Raw genomic sequence first — 7754 nt, 5'->3', positions numbered from 1 at the left:
CACGAGAACATTGTAATGTCCATATTTTATAGTGACAGAAAATGCATTTCTTTTTAGGGCTAAAGTAAGCTGAAAGCCACCCATTAAACTGACTCCACTTCTGCTAGGCTTTTCCTGATTAAAGAATACATCTATGGCCATGTTCAGGGATATGAAATTTAGTGCCAAGTTTCTTTGCATTTTTTTGTCTACTGAAATGCAGTGCATATGATGCGATTCTATTGACAGTCCAATGAAGTTGGTGGGAGCGGCCGGATGGAGCTGGCAGGCCTCAAAAAGGCCTTGATCTTCTTGGACTCCCATGGCGTGACGGTGAAGCTCCTCGTCACGGACCGCCACGTGCAACAAAGGCATTTATAAAGAAAAAGATGCCTCACATCGTCCATGAGTTTGACGTCTGGCACGTGGGAAAATGTGCTATTTCATTTTTTATTGCTTATATGCACCTGTACTGAAATGTGACACATATTATCGACATCCGAGCTTCAAGACTTTTGCTTTTGTTTTTCCAATTTCGGTCTCTTTTTAAGAGCAGTTAGGATGATTTCATTTTTAACTTTTGGCAGTAACTGAACTTCCAGACTGCCTGAGCAATGGTTAGTGCCTGGAAACCATCTGGGACTGTACTGCATTAGTGTCAGGGGGAATACAGGTGTTTCCAAAGAGGGGGGCCAGCATATCAAATGTCTAAGACCCCCCTCCCCTTTTTTTTCACCGCCCTAAAATTTACACAACTGGAATTAAAGAAGAGGGTGAGGACATCTGGACCTCCATTGAATCCGCCACTGATTAGTGTACTTCATGGCACCATCACTATCAACTTTTCTTGAAGCAAACACAAATCAAGGATGGCTTTTGTATTGGGAGAAGGTATGTGCAGTGCAAGATAACAAGCTTTAGATATAAAGTTTATCTAGTGATCATCATAATAAAGCACACTTCAGGTGGTTCATTCTTTCCATTTTCAGGGGTGAAGAAAGAGCTTGCCGCTTCAAAGACTGCAATCTATGCTGAGCTGGCACTGTGGAGGAGGTCTGTGGAGAACCACCTGTATTGGGTGGCAGCCTCAAGTGAGGGAGACCCCAGGATGATCGTCCCCAAGTGGTTGTCCATCCTGAACCATGTACGGGACATCCACAAACACAGTAATCCTCTGTACCCTGTGTGTGCTCATGTGGAGCTGGAGCCTAGGGAGTGGCTAGATGATGGTGCGTATACAACTTTTAAATATGATCCCGGCTAAAAATTCCCATGAAATCCAATTTCAATTCCAACCGGTTTTAACTGGAACCAATTGGTTTTATTGGGTTCCAACTGGAAGCACACTGGCCAATGAGTCCCACCAATTGGAATAATTTTTCCAGTTGGAACCTGAAAGGGTTCCAAATGGTTCCCGTTGGTTCCCATTGGCAGTGACCAATTGGTTGTTCAAAAACTCAATTGGTACCCATGGGAAAATTGCAATTGGAACTTAATGAGAATTGGCGACTGGGATATGACTAAGTGCACCACAGGAGACTTTGAAACACTGATTGACCTTCTAGCAGACCTGCCACAGCTCTCAACCTGCTTCCAAACTTACTCGCTGGAGGCATTCCATGGGCTAGCTGCTTATTCACTATTGTCCGAAGTCCTGCCAGTACTCAAACAAGGGAATGAAAGCGAGGTAACTTGCAATAATTGTTGTCTCTTGGCCAAAACAAGAGGAATTTCTTACAGCTTACACTGCCCATCTCATACAGTAACGTAAGAGGGAAGTAAATATGTCCTATACTATAGACCTTTCCAGCGGCAGTCTCGAACGATGCGATTTCCAGCGCGCATCCCTGGTTTTGAGACTGTACGTCAGTGTTGCCCGACTGCGCTGAGCTGTGGGTTTTCTCGTCAGTAGGCTGTGGCAGCCTGCGTAGGAGCAATTTTGAATGCTAATGGCGGCAAAATCGCCTCGCTTTATTTTTTCTTTTGTGTTCTGTGGCGATTATAACGGCACTATACACTCAGGCGTGTCAACCTTAACTGCCTAATATATTTGACCACACCAGAGGATAGCCGAACTGCATGGGTATTGCCCCCTCACTATATGAAATTCAACGAGTCTCATAAATCGAACAACATATATTGTACGTACCCCACGGTGCCGCGTTATCCGGACATGATTTGAGAAAGGTCTCAAATAACACAGCATATCCAAAATACAGTGTCGACGACAGTCACTTCACGACGATCGCACGGAATCCGGCTTGTCTTGGGGTACGTTTTGAAGAGTGATGTTTTTTATACACAGCACTAGAGCGAATGAACGAACGTGTCTATTTAGTTCCCATACCCCGGACCCTATCAGCTACTTCTCGCCAAGACCGGGAACATATCCGGGAAGGCTTTTCGGAGATTATCTCAACGGAAATAATCCTCGAAGAACGTCGAACGGCCTGCGTCGCGGGCTGCTTGACGTTCGCTTTCTTCGCCCGCTCTCTTCACTCGTTTCCTGCGAAGGTCCAGAAGGCTATAAGTCCTGGTATTCCCAGGTTCTCACAGTGGAAGATTACAAAAACACGCAAGCATCCTGAACAGGCAAATAGAGTAAACACTTACAAGGAAAGCCGGTGAACTCCGAACACACGATGCAGGTGGAGAGTCGCGCTGATCGGGTTTCCACAGCTCAGGCGGGTGGCAGAAATTTTTGGCTAATTTCGAGTCGCAAAATGGCGGCGGCCAGCGAGCTGTTTCTGCAAAGGTCTATACTCGTAACCTAAAAAAAGCATGTTCAAGCATAAGTCATTTGCTGAGCAAAATAGTTCTTGCAAGAATCCACTATCAAAGAAAACAATGCTTTCTGCCTTTGAAATGTGTGAATTTTGATAAAGTAACAAACAATAACTGAATTCACAGCATGAAGGCGAAACTAGTATGTTTGCAGAAAGCCAGCCCTTGTTTATTATGGTTTTTAATGTTGTAAAGAGCGCATAAAATTAATAGCGAGTTCATTTCACTGCTCTTGTGTCCACGCATGGCCACTCGAAGAGTGGAGCGAGTTCGTTTCAGCCGGCACTCCACGACGGCTGTACAGTACGACGAGTTTGTTTCGGCGCCGGTACTTTATGCAGGCATGTACTCACTGTATTGAGAGAATCGAGCGTGTGGCCAGAATGCAATCCTGTCATGCATGACTCTGGCGAGGAACGAAAGCAGACGGCGAGGAATCGTCTGCCACATGGTGTCATTTGCACCTAGCGTAACCGAAAAAAAGTGGACTTTTCGCTGATAATTGCGTTCCGCAGGCGATAGATTTGGACATCAGCTTGATTTAAGAGTGTCTGCTATTTTATGATGAAAGCAATCGACAACCCATGTTTCATTCCCAAGTCTTTGATTCATTTTGTTGCTGTATAGATGCTGAAATCTATTGGTGGGTAAAGAAAAGCTTTGAACAAACATCAGCAGCTGCGAGATCTCTCACCATGCATGTGCGGGTGAAATGTTGGCCATTTTTCAACATCGCTTGCCAAGCAGAAACATGTGATGTACATGTCCAGTCAGCAGCCAGAGAAAGCTGAATATCAGGAATTTTCCCGAGGCTTGGGTAAAATCACCATGTTTAACAGTTACCTAAACCAGCTATCGTCATATTTTGTTCGACAAAGCTCTCGTTCTCACCGCTCTCACTAAGGTAGTCTTTTCCAGCTGTATATGACGATTGAAATCAAAAGTGCCGCGTGATATATTGCTGGAGATTCCAATGAAAGCTGCAGCAACCTCTTGGAGGTTGTGGCTCATACATCTCCACGACAGTAGAGTTTAAAGATTTCGATTTCCGATTTACCCCCAACTCGGATGTCAAAATTTTGACATCCGAGTTGGGGGTGCGTTTATTACGCGAGTAAATAAAGTCGAAATTTTGAGAGCCGACTTGGGGGGTGTATTCATTACGCGAGTGCGTTCATTGTGCAAGTAAACACATAACATTGGTGACGACAGCGACACCATTTTTTTTTTTATCGAACTTCTACGACCAACCACCAGGATCACAAAATCTGACAGGATGACACTCCTGCTTTTGTGACGTCATCTACTATTGCCACTTCGAGACCACTTTCGATGCATAAGCAGAATGGGACGCTAAACACACCAGTCGGGGACGTGTTACAGGCACCACACTCTTACTACGGGATAGATAGCAACAGCTTCAATTTACACTCGGTGCCCTCGAAAAGTTAGTCAAGGACCGGCTCTCTGCGCGGCACTCGGCAAGTGCGATACATTCTGGGCGAGGAATCGCACGGTGCTACTGTGTGTGAGACAGGCTCACTATAAGGTTACTAAAATTTGACTTACTATTACCATTTTATTTCTAACCTTTCAATAGCTGCTTCAACTTCAAACTTTCATTGAAACTCGTCTTGATTTTTATTTAGTTCAAACTGCTTGTTTATTTCAGGACCATGCTGGCAGTGCTTCATTTCAACGAGAACGGGAACAGAGCACAGGCAGTCACAAAAGAGGGCGTGGAGCGCTTTAGGGTGAAGCACCCGAAGGCAAATGGAGGAGAACCGGTAGCACTACCGGAGGAGGGGCCTACCTATGGTGTGTACCAGCAGCCTTTATATTGAGCTCTGTGCATGCACGAATCAACCTATATTATTTATTGCTGCACTTGCCAGCAGCCCACGCAGTGGGCCATCTCTCAATCTGCCTGTGACTCTAGCCACAAACAGCGAGGTCGGCAAAGAGGAGCTTCAGCTGTCCTGTTTCCAGTGCGAGCCTTCTAGTTTCGGTAACACTTCGGTATCTCGTGCATCCATGCACAGCCAAAGCATTGCAGAAGAAAGCAAGTGCGCACTGGAGGCTGGTTATTCAAAACAGACGGCCTGCTGTTCTCACCTTGGCAGGTACTATGAAATGATAATTCATTTTAGACGCACTGAAGGGTTTTATTTTTCAGCATCAGGGAAAGTGGGTAAACACGGCTGTAGTGTTGTTGGTAGAAATACAAATGGTAGTGGGGCAGTTCGTTGCATAAGGCACTCCATCATAGGGAAATTCATTGCAGTGGCAGTTCGTCACACTACTGAAACAGCTTTGTTTTTCCGTGCAATTTCTCTAGCGCAGAGCATATTGCCCGCACATTAAAAATCACGGGCAAGGCACTATTGACACAGATGTTTTGGAGTTTCTTATTATAGCTGGTCGAATCGCTGTTACTCAAACGACGCTGTCTGATCTCCCGGGACTCCAACACGATCTGGGTACGAGTCGTCCCAGCAACTATTAGGAAGACAGTGGCAAATATGCAAGTTTGTCTAAACAGATTTCTTTATAAATGGTCACTTTACCTTATAGAAACATCCACTCATGCTGAAATGTTTGGGGCGCACTCCTTGAGGATCTCTGCTGTCCGTTCCGTCGCAGCATCAAAGAATTGCTTGAAGGCGCTTGCGACGTGTTTCTTGCTTTCTCGGCTACCTTGTCGAGACGCTTAGCTTAACTTCATTTCGGCCAGTGCCTGCTCTTTCTTGAGCGACTACAGAAACATCCACATAATCGGTGACGCACAACCGACATTGCTCTGCAAAGTATATTGACACAAACTTGCATATTTGCCGCTGTATTCAAATTCGTTATCAAGACAACTCATACTCAGATTTTGTTGGAGTCCTGGGAAGTCAGACAGTGTTTATTGCGAAAGTAACAGCAATTCGACCAGCTATAGTAGAGACTCCAAAACATTTGTGTCAAGAGTGCCTCGCCCGAGGTTTTTAGGTTGGGAGCAATATTTTCGGCTCTATAAAAATAGGACGGCAAGATGAAGCTATTTATATAAATATAAATAGCCTGACGAGCTGTCACCACCACGAATTGCCCTAAGACAAACTGCCCTGCTACTATTTGACGCGCTACGAATTGTCTTTGGAGGAACTGCCCGTAGCCCCATACACACATTGATTGTCATGTCCACGGAAGGGGGCTTCATAGAAGTGAGAAAAACTTGTACCAATTTGATTGTTTAGAACCATATAGATTGCCATGTTCCTAAAAAAGGACTCAATTGAAGGAAGTAAAAAAAGATATTGATTTTGTGAAAAAGTTCACAGAAGTATTGGCAGGAGTGACTGTCAACAGTGCTGTATGGGGCTGCTCAATTGCCACCAAATTGTGTTTAGGGTTTTAGTTCTTTCAAAGTTCACTTTTCTTTCAATATGGGAGTGTTTTTTCCCCTCACAGACTCAATATCTTTCTGTGTCTTTTTTGTGTTGAAACAAAAATTTGGATTTACTGAGGCCTATGCTGAAAAACTCTGAACACAGGCATGGGACATCTCAGCCTCCAGCGAACATGTGGATGATCCTGATATGTACTTGAAAAACATTTCTACCGATGAAAGAAGTAAATGAGATGAGAGTGTAATTCTCGGAGAGAAATAAGCAGCCAGGCAGGCAGTTCAATGTGAGCGTGGTTCCGGGTGAGGACAAGATAAAGCTGTAGGTTATGATTCCTTTGAGTGAAGCATCGGTTTTTCTTATAGAAGGACAGCTTCGATTCGAGATTTTTCTGTATTGACGGATTGTGATAAAACTGACTCTGATTACTTTTTGGGGTTTATCGGTTTACATCAAAAACACAAAACCACAGTATGTTGCACTAAATTATTTCTTCCAGGCTACATAGCAAGGCTCCTTGAGGCAGTCCAGGAGAGGGTGCAGAACAAGGCACTCCGTGCCTGTGTTGCCATGACTCCTGACGACCCAGCGCCGCTCAGCAACTCTGCAAGGAAGGTTTCAAAGGTGGAGCTGGTCCAAAAGCACAAGACAAGGTTTAACAGATAAAGTTTGTTTCATACACTATGAACAAGGTGCAGGATTGTGGAGCTCGTCTTTTATCCCTTCAGTACCCATCTCGGACAAACACTGGAAGATTTTTGCCGATGTGGCCGCGGTGTCTGGGTTCCACAAGTCGGGGGACTCCCTCCTACAAGCCCACATTCCTGTGCGACCTCCCCCCCTCTCCTGCCTCCTAATGGCGTGCTCCAAGTCTCTCATCATGTGCACCCAGCTAAATTCAGGACCCTCAATGGTACCTGTCCAGCTGTGACTGTGTCAATGAGAAAGGCACAACCTTGCCATCTTGCTCATTCTCCTCTTTTAACATTTTTGTTAACTCGCCATTTCATGTTTAGCACCGATTGTTCACTTAGCATTTCAAATCGGATCAGTTTATGTCGCCACACCATCACAGATGTGACGAGTGAGCGAGGGAAATAATCTGCAAGGTTGCAGCTTGATGGGTCCCTACCCCCGGCCTGAAACAAAGGGCAAGGCAGTGGTTACACATACACAGCTAGCACTAATGTCACTTGACCAAACGTAATTGGGGAAAGGGCGTGCGAGAGGGTGGCTTCCGCTGTGTTCACAAGATGCTTTTGAACACCAGAAGGAGGGTCGGACTTGGGAGAAAGGGTGCGTGGGATCATAGTTTCCGCTGCGTTAACGAGGTGCCTCTGCCTACCAGAAAGAGGGGCGTACTGACGCCATGTATAAAAAACACAAACGAATGAACTTATTTCAGATTCAACAGAAAATATATTGCACTTGAATGCATGCTCAAGGTAATTAAATATGTGAAAGGGTGATGAAAAACCATTATTGCACATTACTTTGAATTGTATGAGCATGTTAACATTTCGAGAAAATCTGGTGTTTAAGAATAACAGTATTTTGTGACTCAACCTTTCTGTGAGCACAAGATGTGGTGGTTCAGAC

At 44.9% G+C, this 7754-nt stretch overlaps 1 pseudogene; it reads left to right on the top strand.

Moving 5' to 3' along the window:
- The first annotated feature begins 255 nt into the window (after positions 1 to 255).
- LOC115309055 lies at positions 256 to 6966 on the top strand (annotated as a pseudogene).
- Positions 6967 to 7754: the final 788 nt, after the last annotated feature.

Source organism: Ixodes scapularis, unplaced genomic scaffold, assembly GCF_016920785.2.
Source record: "Ixodes scapularis isolate PalLabHiFi unplaced genomic scaffold, ASM1692078v2 PGA_scaffold1__304_contigs__length_218370807, whole genome shotgun sequence".
NCBI classification, from domain to species: Eukaryota; Metazoa; Arthropoda; class Arachnida; order Ixodida; family Ixodidae; genus Ixodes; species Ixodes scapularis.
This window is presented reverse-complemented; position numbering and strand designations above follow the sequence as displayed.